This window comes from Balaenoptera borealis (genome assembly GCF_965194805.1).
Source record: "Balaenoptera borealis genome assembly, chromosome: 8".
Taxonomy (NCBI): Eukaryota; Metazoa; Chordata; class Mammalia; order Artiodactyla; family Balaenopteridae; genus Balaenoptera; species Balaenoptera borealis.
The window spans coordinates 51,886,736-51,900,625 of NC_138865.1; the positions used below are offsets into that span (position 1 = coordinate 51,886,736).

The window sequence follows — 13,890 nt, forward strand, 5'->3', positions numbered from 1 at the left end:
GGTAACATGGGAATTAAAGAGAAGATAATGTACTTTCAGAGGGATTTGAGGTGGAGGATGAAAAAAAAGAAGAAAAAAGGATGACTCCAGATTTTTTCCACTCATGCATAATGCACATTTTGCAAGTTATATAAATAATTTGCATTTCCCTAAGCATACAATATTCATGCCTACTTCTCTGCCTGCAAATTTGTAGTTTTCTCTTTCAGGAATGTTTCTCCTCTCCTGGTCCATGTATCTAATCTAGATAATTCATTGTTCAAGAGTTAGGTCTAGGATTACTTGACTCAAGGAGCTGTCCCTAATACCCTAGACTGAGTTGGCCTTCCCTCTTCAAAGCTTCCCACAAGGGAATTCCCTGGCAGTCCAGTGGTTAGGACTCCACGCTTCCACTGCAAGGGACACGGGTTCGATCCCTGGTCGGGGAAGTTCCACGTGCCACACGGTGCAACCAGAAGAAAACACACACACACACACACACACACACACAAAGCAGGTGCACCAGTTATTAAGATACTGTTTCTCAGCTCTGCTTTGTGATGCACTGCAAAGCTTCCCACAGCAACTTCTGCATGCAGCACTTATCACCTTCCTGTTGACTTGACTTTCTCTGCCACTATAGGAACAGAGATTTCTCCTGGATAGGGACTATGTTTTATCCATCTTTTAAACCTGTGTGCTCATTATGACTTCTGACACCTGAGTGACTTATTAAATGAATGAAAGAATGAACTATAAAAAGACAGTTTGGTGGAAAATGAGGTCACTTCAAACTGGAGAGGTAAGGATAGCTTTCATGGAGGAGTTGACATTTGAGTTAGATATTGAAACACAGTCAGGATTTGGACATGCAAATATAGGAGAAATGCTATTCTAAAGAATTGTATGAGTAAAGGAGCATAGTGAACCAGAATGTTTGAAAACCAGTTCAGTTTGGCTGGAATATGGGGTCTGCTGTGGGGAAAAATTTTTAAATAGCGTGCATTTGTTAGACTAACAGTCTAATGAATCTGTTTTTATTCTACAGACAAGGAAGAGCCACTGAAGTTTTTTTAAAGAAATACGTGACAAGGTAAGAGCTTTATAATAGTAGAGTCTAGTTCTAGATATAGCTGAATACCTGTATTAACCGTCCCACAGATAACAATTATGAACTTTGAAGCAGTATAAAAAACAACAATTACATGAAGATACTTGAGAACAGCCAAAAGGAGTCCAAGATGGAAGTGGTTCAACCCTTGAATGAAGGCAATTGCATTGGGTGAGCTTTATAAAGCTTTTCTTCAGAGGACATTTCTTACTCCATGTGGTGCAGGGTGGCTTTCTGACTTGAGGAGTCAGAGAAGGAATTCAGGGATGCCAAAGTGACTGGATATTGAAGAGAAAGCCCTGAAAGGGGGAAACCACAGAGAAAGCTCCAGAATCTCCATATAAACTCTTTTCAAATCCTTGGCTAACCACTTAACTGTGCACACATGGAGGAGACTCCAAATAGCCCAGCAGAGAGCAACTGTTGAAAGGCTGAACAACTGATTTCAGCTGATGCTGTGCTTCCACAACAAGATCAACATTCTTGTCGACCTTTGTAACAGACCCCAAAATCTCTACAACAAATTATCTTCAATGCTTTGTATGTAATTTAAAAACACTAGGAACTAGGAAAAAAGGAAAATATGACGTATAGTCAAGACACAAAGTAGTCAAGACAAAGCAAACTCTGAAATGACCCAGTGTCATAATTAGCAGAAAAGGACTTTACAGAAGCTATCATAAATATGTTCAAAGACTTAAGAGAAATTATGACTGTAAAGAGTGAACAGATGTGGAGTATCAACAGGAAAACAAAAGCTATTAAAAAAAGAACAAAATGAAAACTCTAGAACTACTATGTATAATATCTGGAGTGAAAAATTCCTGAATGAACTTAAAAACAGATTATAGATTTCGGGGGGTGGGGAGCAGTGCAAAGAACTTTAAGATTGATTTGCTAAAAGAAAAAAATATTGAAAAATAATTGAACAGTGCCTTCATGACTATGGAATAATATCAAGAGGTGTACATCCATATAATTGAAGTCCTCCATGGAGAGGACAGAGAGAATGAGGGAGAAAATATTTGAAGAAATGATGGCCTAAAATTTACAAATGTGTTTAATATATTAACCTACATATCCAAAAAGCTCAATGAGCCTTAAGCAGGATAAGTATAAAGGAAACTATACCTAAGCACATCACAATCAAACTACTGAAATCCAAATATAAATGAAAAATCTTGAAAGCACCTAAAGTGAAAAGAACATATTACATACAGAAGAAGAATGCTACAAGTAATGCCTGGCTTCTCGTCAGACACAATGGAGACAAACACAATAGAACATATATAAGCATGGAAAATTTTTTTAAAAAGCAAAAACAAAAAATCTATCAAACCAGCATTATATAATCAGTAAAAATGGCCTTTGAAAATGGACTTTTTGAGATGAATGGAAATAAAGAAAAGTTATTACCCAGTAAGTCTGCCCTAAAAGAAGTTATTCACATTGAAGAAAATTATATCAGATGGAAACTCATAGTTAAAGAGTGAATAGCAATAGAAATGTTAAATATGGGTAAATATAAAAACTGTTTTCTTTCTTCTTCCTTTAGTTTATTTAAAAGAGAACTGAAAAATTTAAAGCCTTCCAAGGAGAAGTTTCAGCACGTGAAGATAATAAAGAAAAATCTCAGGAGGACGGCTGTATACCAGATGTAGAGATAAAAACAGACATGTAGAAAAACTTCCAAACAATCTATTTTTAACCATTTTCTAGACTACTCAGTGGACCCTCTCAATTGGCAGCTTAAGTCCTTGTAGAAATTCTATTCAATTCTTTGCTGATGGTTCCTCCCTTTTACTTCTCCATTTATTTCTTTGGCATATAACAGGGAAGCAGCAAGGAGAAACAGCATAAAATAGGGTAGAAGATAGTGGATAGAGCCATAATGGGGTTTAAGGACCTTTTTTTAGCTTGAGTTTTCTCAAAGGTAGTGCCTCAGGCAAAAACTTGTAAATAGGGAGCAGGAGTGAGGGACTGGGAAGAGTGAGGAATAGTGGACAAGCAAATACACAGATTCATTATTAAGATCACTATTGCAGACAACTGGCCCTCAGTCCTGCCTGGACATCTTCTAAAGAGGATGTAGAATACCTTTTGGAATTGTTTACCTGAAGATTGATGATTTTTATCTATAGCTCATATCCCTCATTAATTGAGATTTACTTTGGGGTAAATAAATTCCTATATACTTCCAGACTGAACATGCCTGCTCAAACAGAGGGCTTCCCAGAGGCAACTACGGCATTGGAAAAACCTGAAGGCAAAAGTGCAAAACATCCAGTACTTGAAAAAAGATGTCAGCATGAGGTAAGCCAAACTATCACTACATGTGCACTGACATCAGAGACAAGGCTAAGAGGATGTGAGTCAGGAATCCAGAAGAAATTCATACAGTCTATATCCTTTGTACCACTCAGATACACCTATGCCCTGTAAAAAGTCCCATCTGCCTCTAGTCTTCAAGGTGATGGTCAGCCACAATCTCTACATGTGACTTAATAGATAAGGATTAATACAGTAAACTGCAGTCTTCACTGCTGAAACTGGTCTTGAAGTTATAAGGCATAATTGTCTAGGTTTCTAGCCTAGTGGAATGATGCAGACCTTCATCTTTGAGCAGGCTGAGCCGTTGGCTATCTTGCTATTGTCCGGCCATGGTTGCTGAAATCGCCATTCACTATCATCAGTGGGTGTGTGAACACCAAGGAATGCTGATGATTGACCCACACCTTGCCAGAGCCTTAGCTATCTCAAATTGCCCAAAGCTTCAGTTTCTGACATCTTCTCATCCTAATTCACCCCCAGTGAGAGTCTAGTACTATATGTCTTAGCTTTGATTCTACCAAAAAGCAAAGCTTCTGTCAAGGAGATAATCCCAGAGCACAAGTGGGGGACCAGAGATAATGGGGGAAGGGGAAAAAGTCTAGAGAAAAGTACACTTTTCATATCACAGCTTTGAGACACTCTGGCTTAATTCTGGTGTCTAAGGAACACCAGCTCAGAATGTCTCAGAACTGTCTGCTAGAACACCTGGGGAAAGCTTTTACCAATAGGTTTTCATCCCTCAAGGATTGAGGATTTCCCTCAGAGTTAACTTTCATAAATTGGGGAGCTCCATGTGTGAGCTTAACAAGTAGGATCCCATTCCCAGCTGTGGCATTGGAAAAGTCCTAGAGCAAAAAGTGAAAAACACATCATGTTCATCTGAGATGAGATTCTGTTGAGATGAGTCAAATCCAGAATTACCATTGCATCCAGGCTGGAATCAGAGGTGAGACTGAGATGTGAGTTAGGGTCCCAAAGGCTCTGGTACAGCCTTAAGAGCTTCTCAAGGAATTTGGACTGAATTTGGTAAAACATAGCAAATATCAAAGACTTTTAAGTAGAAGAGAGACACAATTATGTTTTTATTGCAGGAAGATTACACTGGAGATACTGAGGAGGATGCATTAGGCTGAGGATGGGATGGTGAAGTATGGGAGACCATTTTGGAGACTTAACCTACAGCTGATTGTGCAGTGTCAGTGAGGATGGGTAAAGGATAGAATTAATGAACTATTTGAGATAATGAATCAATGGGGAAAAGTTGAGAAAAATTCACATTGATAATTTGCTCAAAGATACTATTATATCAGTTTTTAGCCATTACCTGTCATTTAGTAGGGAATAGAGTTTGTTGATGGAATCAATGTGGTTTCAAACTTAGGCAAATGAATGGATCATGAGACCAATCATAGTATATGGATAGAAAAAAATAAACTCATGTATTAACTGTGGTTATATCCAAGGAGGTGGCTAGAGGAGGAATTGAAAGGATTTTGCACTTTCATTTTCTAAATTATTATCTTTGTGGCATTTTTATCTTTCAAAACGAGATGATAGGAAATTTGGGGTGATGATTTCGAAATGTGCTATCTCAGAATCACATACACTCACTTTTCCTTATTAACATTTTTAAAAATTTTATTGAACTTTAATTTATTTACAATGTTGTGTTAATCTTATTAACATTTTTAATATGAGGACTACTTCAAGAAAGCCAGATACTTCACTGATAATCAAACTGTTGATTGGAATTCTGTGGAGCATTTCATAAGATGACTTAGCATGAGATTTCTGTGATATTTGTTTTGACATTTGCATTACCTAATTTCTGAGACTAAATCCCACATGTATCTTTGCAATATAATATATAAGCAATAGCCGCAGCAGAAAGTTAATGGTACAGAAGTTGCACTCATTTTGCTAAGAACAACAAATTTAAAGGAAGAGAAATATTTTATTATAAAGCCCACAACTTCTTTACATATATTGGTGGGATTCATTATACATAAACATTTTTCATACCATTTGTTATCTGCAATCTAATATCAGCTTTTCTGCTCGATTAAGGCTTTATTATAAATATATGCACATACATATTATATGACCTCAAGAAATTTGAAAATCTCTCACCTATACCACCTGCTCTCTTTATCACCATGTCAATTTCATGACTGACAACCAGGAACAGGAAGTAAATCTGTAGAAAATGCAGCAGAGTAAGAGTTAAAAATCAGTGGACAGACCAAATAACTTTGGAATGAGTGGAGTCTCTAAGACTTGAAGTGAAAGGTATTGCACATAAGCACTCTACTCTAGTTGATAAAGTTGTTTCCACAAGAATCCTAGGTTAACAAGTCTGATACTGCTCTACATGTATGGTGGAATAAGGAGATGGTGGGAGTAAGGTTTCTCACTGCTGGAGTGGGAGCATACAGATTAGCAAGAGGAAGCTAAATGTACAAAGGGTAATGAATTAGAGTTGGAAACCTAAGTATGAACTTATGTTTAGGTTACTTTTGATACAGGTGGTTAGATATAGAAATATTTATATAGGTGTGTAAAATACAGCTTAGTAGGCACACACACATTACCTTGCTCTGTCAGCTGAGAGGCCCTAGAAGCAACTACATCTAGTAGAACCATGCCTAGTGACCAGATCTTGGTTTCTAATAAAAGGAGACTAATTAAAGGAATCAGGGCTCTTTGGAGAAATGGCTGATTCTAGTGCTGAGGTAGGAAATATGCAAGATAAGCCTGGAGCTTCTTGTAGTGCCAGAAATTAAGAAAGTTTTTTGTTTTTTTTTTTAATCAAAAAACACCTATATTGAGAGGAGTATGTCAAAGAGATACAGGACCCAACTGAAAGAGCTCCCGGTAGCCAAATCTGGAACAATTTGAGCAACAAAATAAATAACCAAAGTATAAAATAAATAGCCATAAGTACATACTGATGTAAAGAAGTGATTGACTAAATAAATAAATGGGGAAGTAAAGTCTTCCATGCAGAAGAATTCCAAACAATTTATGTAAGTACTCCATCCTCAAGGAGGGGGAGAATAACTCCACATTCCTTTTTAATTATTTTTAAATCTTTTGAGATTTTTTTTAAAATTTCACCATTTTGAGGTATAATTGACATCTTAAACTGAAAGATATTTAAAGTGTACATCATGGTGATTTGATATATACATACACTGAGAAAGGATTCCCCCCATCTAGTTAATTAATACATCCAACACCTCAGGTATTTATCATTTTCTGGTTTTAGTGAGAACATTTAAGTTCTACTCTCTTAGCAAATTTCAGTTATACAATTTAGTACTACCAACCATAGTCACAATGTTTTACATTAGAGCCTCAAATCTTACTCATCTTATAGCTGAAAGTTTGTACCCTTTTACCAGTCTCTCTCTATGTCCCCATCCCCCAACCCCTGGCAACTATTTTTCTACTTTTCTGTTTCTGTGAATTTGACTTTTTTCCCCCATTCCTTAAATGTGGACTGCACATTGTGACTTCTTTCCAAAGAGTACGGAAAGGGGGAAAAAAGAGTAGCTTGACAGTGAACAAACCTGACAAACACGACCCCAGCCAGGTAATCAAGATCAACATCAACAGTGATATGTCATTTGATAGTATGTAACCTTGATATGATGTGATGAAAATGGTACTTTATTTCTGTGGTCTTCCTCCCAAATTCCATAACCTCAGCCCAACCCTGAAAAACAACACCAGGCTAATTTTAATAGAAGGGCATTCTATAAAATATCTAATCAGTACTCCTTAAAAACTGTCAAAGTCATCAAAATCAAGGAAAGTCTTGATTTGTCACAAGTCTTGTCACAACCAAGAAGAGCCAAAGATGCATGACAACTAAATGTAATGTGTCATTCCAGATGAGATCCTGAAACAGAAAAAATATATTAGGTAAAAGCTAAAGAAAGCAAATAAAATGTAGACTTTAGTTAATAATAATGTACCAATATTTGTTTGTTAATTGTAATAAATGTACAATTCTAATGTAAGATATTATTACTGGAGAAACTGAGTGTGGGGTTTATGGGAACTCTTTGAACTATCATCTCAATTTTTCTGTAAGCCCAAAACTGTTCCCAAAAAAATCTATTTAAAAAAATCAGCAGATACTGAAAAGGCATTTGATAAATTTAAGTATAAATCCTTTTTCATTAAAATAATAATTTTTATTAAAAAAAATAAGATACTTCCTAAACATGATATACTAGAGAAATTTAAAACTCAGAAGCTTTGAAAGAACTCACAGAGCAAATTTTATGTAGATTAAATAACTTACAAGTTTCAAAATAGTTCTCTCAAAGGAAAAGATAAAACCTGAAAAAACATATTCAAAGTGAAAACAATAAACAAGGATTGATATTCTAAACTGATATGGAGGCTTACAGATTTACTTTTTAAAGAATACCTCTGTTTCAAAATGGGCAAAAGCCATGAGAAGGCAATTGAGAAAAGAGGAAATAAAAGTGCTTTAAAAACAGTGGGAAATTATTGGGTTGGCCAAAAGGTTCATTCGTTTTTTCCCATAAGACGGCTCTAGTAGCACTTAGTTGTCTTTAACTTCATTCAAAACAATTTTGTTAGATTGTATGTGACAGCTGTCATATCAGCGTGCATTTAAAAAAAAAGACATCAAAATTGGTGAATTTTTGTGTAGCCATTTTAATATTGAAAATGGAAGGAAAAAAGCAACATTTTCGGCACATTATGCTTTATTATTTCAGGAAAGGTAAAAACACAACCGAAATGCTAAAAGAGATTTGTGCAGCATATGAAGAAGGTGCTATGACTGACCGAACATGTCAAAAGTGGTTTGCAAAGTTTCGTGCTGGAGATTTCTCACTGGACGATGCTCCACGGTCAGGTAGACCAGTTGAAGTTGATAGCGATCAAATAGAGACATTAATTGAGAACAATCAACATTATACCACGCGGGAGATAGCCGACATACTCAGAATATCCAAATCAAGCACTGAAAATCATTTGCACCAGCTCGGTATGTTCATCACTTTGATGTTTGGGTTCCACATAAGTTAAGCAAAAAAAACCTTCCTGACCGTATTTCCCCATGTGATCCTCTACTTAAACATAATGAAAACGTTCCCTTTTTAAAAACAAGTTGTGATGGGCGATGAAAAGTGGATACTGTACAAAAATGTGGAATGAAAGAGATCATGGGGCAAGTGAAATGAGCCACCACCCACCACACCAAAGGCCGGTCTTCATCCAAAGAAGGTGATGTGTATATGGTAGGATTGGAACGGAATCCTCTATTATGAGCTCCTGGAAAACCAAACGATTAATTCCAACAAGTACTGCTCCCAGTTAGACCAACTGAAAGCAGTACTTGATGAAAAGCATCCAGAATTAGTCGACAGAAAACGTATAATCTTCCATCAGGATAACTCAAGACCTCATGTTTCTTTGATGACCAGGCAAAAGCTGTTACAGCTTGGCTGGGAGGTTCTGATTCATCCGCCATATTCACCAGACATTGCATGTTTGGATTTCCATTTATTTAGGTCTTTACAAAATTCTCTTAATGGAAAAAATTTCAATTCCCTGGAAGACTGTAAAAGGCACCTGGAACAGTTCTTTGCTCAAAAAGATAAAAAGTTTCGGGAAGATGGAATTATGAAGTTGCCTGAAAAATGGCAGAAGGTAGTGGAACAAAAGGGTGAATACATTGTTCAATGAAATTCTTGGTGAAAATGAAAAATGTGTCTTTATTTTTACTTAAAAACCAAAGGCACTTCTGGCCAACCCAATATTTTGTCTCACTGCTACTCAAATAAATAAAAATTAAAGCATAAAAGAGATACAATACTATTCTATTAAATTCCAAAATTATATATGATCATATATAATATATTGAATATATATATAGTAGGTTACAGACAACCAAACAGTAGTCTCTTCAGACAAATGCTGAGGAAAATGTCCATGGATACATAAACTTTTCGTATATGTTTACAAGAGCCTGAAAATGTTGTTCACATATGACTCTAATAGTCTATCCTTGGAGTTGGTAAACTGTTTCTGGAAAGGGCTGGAGAGCAAATATTTTAGGCTTTGTGGGCCCCATAGACTCTGTTGCAAATACTCAATTCTGCCCCTATAGCGTGACAGCAGCCATAGACAATTCTGAAAGTTAATGAGAGTGTCTGTGTTCCACTGAAACAGACAGTGCACCAGATTTGGCCCATAGTTTGCCAACCCGTGCTCTTTCCTAAGGAATAACAAAAGTGAAAGAAAATGCATGAAGCAAAATTACGTGTACTTTATTTGTGAGAAAAATGTTAGCAGAAACAGGCATTAAAATGTTAAACAGATCTTTCTCTGGATAGTGGAATAAGGACTTTTTCCCATACTTATTCCTACAATTGCACTGCTTTATGTATCAAAAATAAGAAAAATCCTAAAGCATCTTCTTTGAATTTGTATTTTATCAGTAAGCTAAATATTCCCAGACCAGTTTAAAATTTGAAAGTATTCTTTTCTGTTGTTTACATATATTCAAAAAAGAAATATTCTGGATAATATTCATCCAATTCTCCATAATAATAGGCTTCTTTTGACATTAAGAAATTATATTTTAAAATATTACTTGCTTCTAATCAATTCAGATTATGATTCTGAATCTACTTCTAGTTATTCATGAAATGCTTCACTTCTTCCGGAGCTTCTGATACTTTATGGGGATCGCCTAAAGCCACAATATTGGAAAATGTTGCCTGTTTTTCTAAAGCTCTTTTTAATGATTCGTGTTCTAATAGCCTCTGTTTAAGTGACAAAAGAACCACTGTTGTTAGGAGGGATGTACAGTGCATTACACAAGTTTACCCTGGCAAGCCACAGGCCCTGATCTGCAATTCTGTGTCAGCACTTTGCAGTCCCACTAATATGGATACAGATGGGTGTGTGAGCTGCTCCAGGCTTCTCATGGGGCCAATGAAAACATGGAAAACAAAGGCCTTTATAAGCTCAGTGCTGACCACAGTCCCTACAGTATTGCTAAAACCATATTTTTCTCTTTGCTTTCCATATACAGAATACCTCTCACCTGAGAGAAATCCAATTTCATTCACAGCCTAGGACCTAAGTTTGTTGTTCTAGTGAAAGTCATTGCTCCCTTCGGAAAAGGGAGCATGAAGCCTTTTTCAGCCTTTCTCTACGAACGTGCAAAACAACTCACTAGCTCTCTGAACACAGAGAATGCAGACCACGGACAGCTAGTTAGCCTAGAGCAAAGGCATACAGTTGGGTTGACACTACATAAATTTAGCAAAATGAAAAAAATGAAACCGTTATCTGAGACCATTGGAGCGAGAGAAAGATGTGCTTGCTCAGCTCCACCGGCACCACGAAGAGCCCCACCCTGGCCACCACCAAGGTCGTCATCTCCTGTCCTTCCCCCCGTCCATTATTCTCTCTCAGAAGTACATGTGTGCTATTATAAGAGTTTGTGACTAGATTAGGTTTGGATTGACTTGTTTTTGTCAGCTTCCCTCACTAGAAATAGGCTCTTTGTGAAGGCAGACACCATAGTCTGGGTTTTATTGTTGTTGTTGTCGTCATTGTGTTCTGTTTTCCGTATTAAATCTATGATAAATATGTGATGAATGCATAGATGAATAGCAGGCTAATTTAGTGGAAACACTAGATTACTATGGATTACTGGATTACCGACAATGTGTGTTCTAGTTTGGCTGGACCAACTAGTTATTAATGTGGTTCCCACTGTGATAATGCTGTGTAACACCCAACCCAAATCTCAGTGACCTACATTAGAAAGCATTTGATTTGCTCACAAGTCTGCAAGTTTTCTGCGGATCTGCTCAGCTTGCTTACAGTCAGGTTTGGGTCAGGTTGGCTTCACATGACTCTTCATTCTGACACCGGCAGCTACTTGGAACATGTTTTCCCAGTAAATGGCAGAAGCACGGAGAGCATGTTGTTTTCTGAGCTTTTTTCGTCCTACTATTCATGTGCCTTTCAGGCTCACCCACATTATGCTCTGCCTCACACCAGCCTACGCAGGGTGACTCACCATCCTGCCCTACTGTCTTTTGTAGAACAGTTTCATCATCCCAAGAAAAAAACTCTCTGGCTATTACCACCACTCTTTTGGACTGCAGTGCTTTGTCCTGAGGTTGATTTTTAACCCCAGGCTCTTCAGAAACTCACTTGAACACCACGACCTGGTACCAGTGGTCTGCCTCATATGTCCATCTCTGCTTTAAGAAAGTTCCTTAGTAAACTCTTCACAATGTAACTCTGCTGCTTAGGCAGAATTTTCAGTCCCTCATAATTTATCTTCCAGTTTCCAACTATAAAAACAGTGTATTATCTCAAATCAGTTCTTAGACTACTGGGCCCATCCCTTATTCTAGCCAAAACTTTTCTCTTCTAACTGTATCATCTAGCTCTTGCCAACTTCTCTATCCCCCATCTCACACCACTCTCTCCTTTGCTCACTATCCTCCAAATCTACTTCTTTTTGTTCCTTCAGTCTGCCGAGCCCTCTTATTTTTTAACCTCCAGGCCATTCCACTAGGTTCTTCTTCCAGTTCCTCAAATGTCTGCTCATTCTCAAATTTCACTCTCACTCTCCAATATCACTTTTTGGAGATGTTTTCTCTGGCCATCCTATCTAAAACAACTTCCTCCCATTCTCAGACTTATCATGCTCTTTATTTTCCTCCAGAGTCATTTATCCATTTCTATATTTACTGATTTATTTTGTGTCTCCTTTAAAAAGAGATAGTATGTCTGCCTAGCTCAGTAATAGTCTCTGCTGCTCATACAGTGCCTGATACATAATAAGTGTCTAATAAATATGAATAGAATAAAAAATAAAACTTTGGGCTCAGGCCTTCCAAAATCTTCAGAAGTTTGAACTCTAAGCAGGAAACGTATGAACACTTGACTTAGTTGCCTTTTAGTCCTGGCGTCCTAGGCCCCCGGTTCTGTGACCAGATTTTTTTGCCTGGGTTTAGAATACTGACATAGTATTCTAAAGTCTCTTACCTTGGGCATTCATCTTAACTCCAAAGTTCTGGATTCCAGACTCTGTTTTCAAGAAACAGGGACCTAGAGTATCAACTGGTCTTCTCTCTTGCTTTCCCTGAACTTGACCTCTTATGTGCTATGATAATAACTGCTGTTCCTACCTGCTTTAGATAACAAACACAGAATTGACCCCAGAGCTGCCAAAGTCCTCCTTGTCTGACTGAACTCCTGTCCTTATCATCTCTTATCCCTGTCTTTCCTCTCTAAATCTTCCTTCTTCTGTTTCGACCCTGATCATGGCATGACTGTGAGTATAAGGAAGGGGTTAATGTGACACATTTTTAAAAGCTAATCATTCCAACTCACAGTAGCCTCTCTATTAAGAGGCTTGTGCAAAACACCTAGTACATTTGTCTCATTGGATACAATAAACCTCCACATCAGCAATGAGGATTGCTTGCCAACTCTAATATAGATAGGAGCTAAATCTGCAACGTTTTCAGCATTGGGTGCTTTTAAACAACTTTTAGATACAATTGAGACCATATATAAGCATTGACAATGGGTATGTCTTGAAGACTCTCCTCTGTAAACCTAATTTTACCACCTTCCTTAAAATCCATTGTCCATAAAGCATTTAAGAAAAGCTACTGTGAGTTGCCTGGATATTTTCCAAGCTCTGGATACCAGTTAGTCACATGGAATGTGGAATAGGCTAGACATCTTGGAATTGTTCTTCTTAAACTGGTGTAAGCTATTGACCCAATAGCTTTAATAATCATTATTTGTTTAACAAGTTCCTGTGAGGAAAGCTATGCAGTTGTCTTGTGAAGTAGCTTCTTAAAAGGCTTTTATTTTGTCTGGATATGATAAGGATCATTACATGGTATGTCTAACTGATGACTTAGTGCTCTTTCAGTGCATAGAAACTTCTATGGGAAAAAGAATTAGACAATAAGTACCAATGACTTAATACATGCCATGTTTCCAATTCAATTTACTTTGATAAAAATCAAATAATCCCCAGGAACACAAATATTTATCTACAGTCATTGGACAGTCTGTTAAAATTGGCATTCTTGGTCCCTCCAAAACATTCATTTGTCCTTTATACGACCCACACATTGTCAAGAGGTTAATAATGTTGAAAAATTCCTGTGGTGTTCTCAGTTTTTGTGCTATCTGGCAGAGAAACATCAGAATCCTCAATTTTCTTTTCAACATAGCATGTTCTTTATTCACAATCAATGCTCCTCTGTCTTAATCAACAAAATAGGAAACAGATTTTAAAATTCTAAAAGCACTGTAAATTCATAGCATTTTTCCTTTGAAGTAAATGTTTTATAGGACTACAATGAAACATGAAAAGAATTCATATGATCAGAAGGCTTAACAATTAAGAGCATAATAATCAGTCCTCAGTG

The 13,890-nt window shown here is 37.0% G+C and overlaps 1 long non-coding RNA gene across 5 annotated transcripts in view; it reads left to right on the top strand.

The window, feature by feature from the left end:
- LOC309632770 overlaps positions 1–13,890 on the top strand; it is a 114,788-nt gene that overhangs the window by 22,108 nt on the left and 78,790 nt on the right. For all 5 annotated transcript variants that reach the window (XR_014247050.1, XR_014247051.1, XR_014247052.1 and 2 more), the window contains exons 2-3: positions 1,028–1,072; positions 3,292–3,403. This is a non-coding gene — a long non-coding RNA (uncharacterized lncRNA). The remainder of the gene's footprint in view (positions 1–1,027; positions 1,073–3,291; positions 3,404–13,890) is intronic.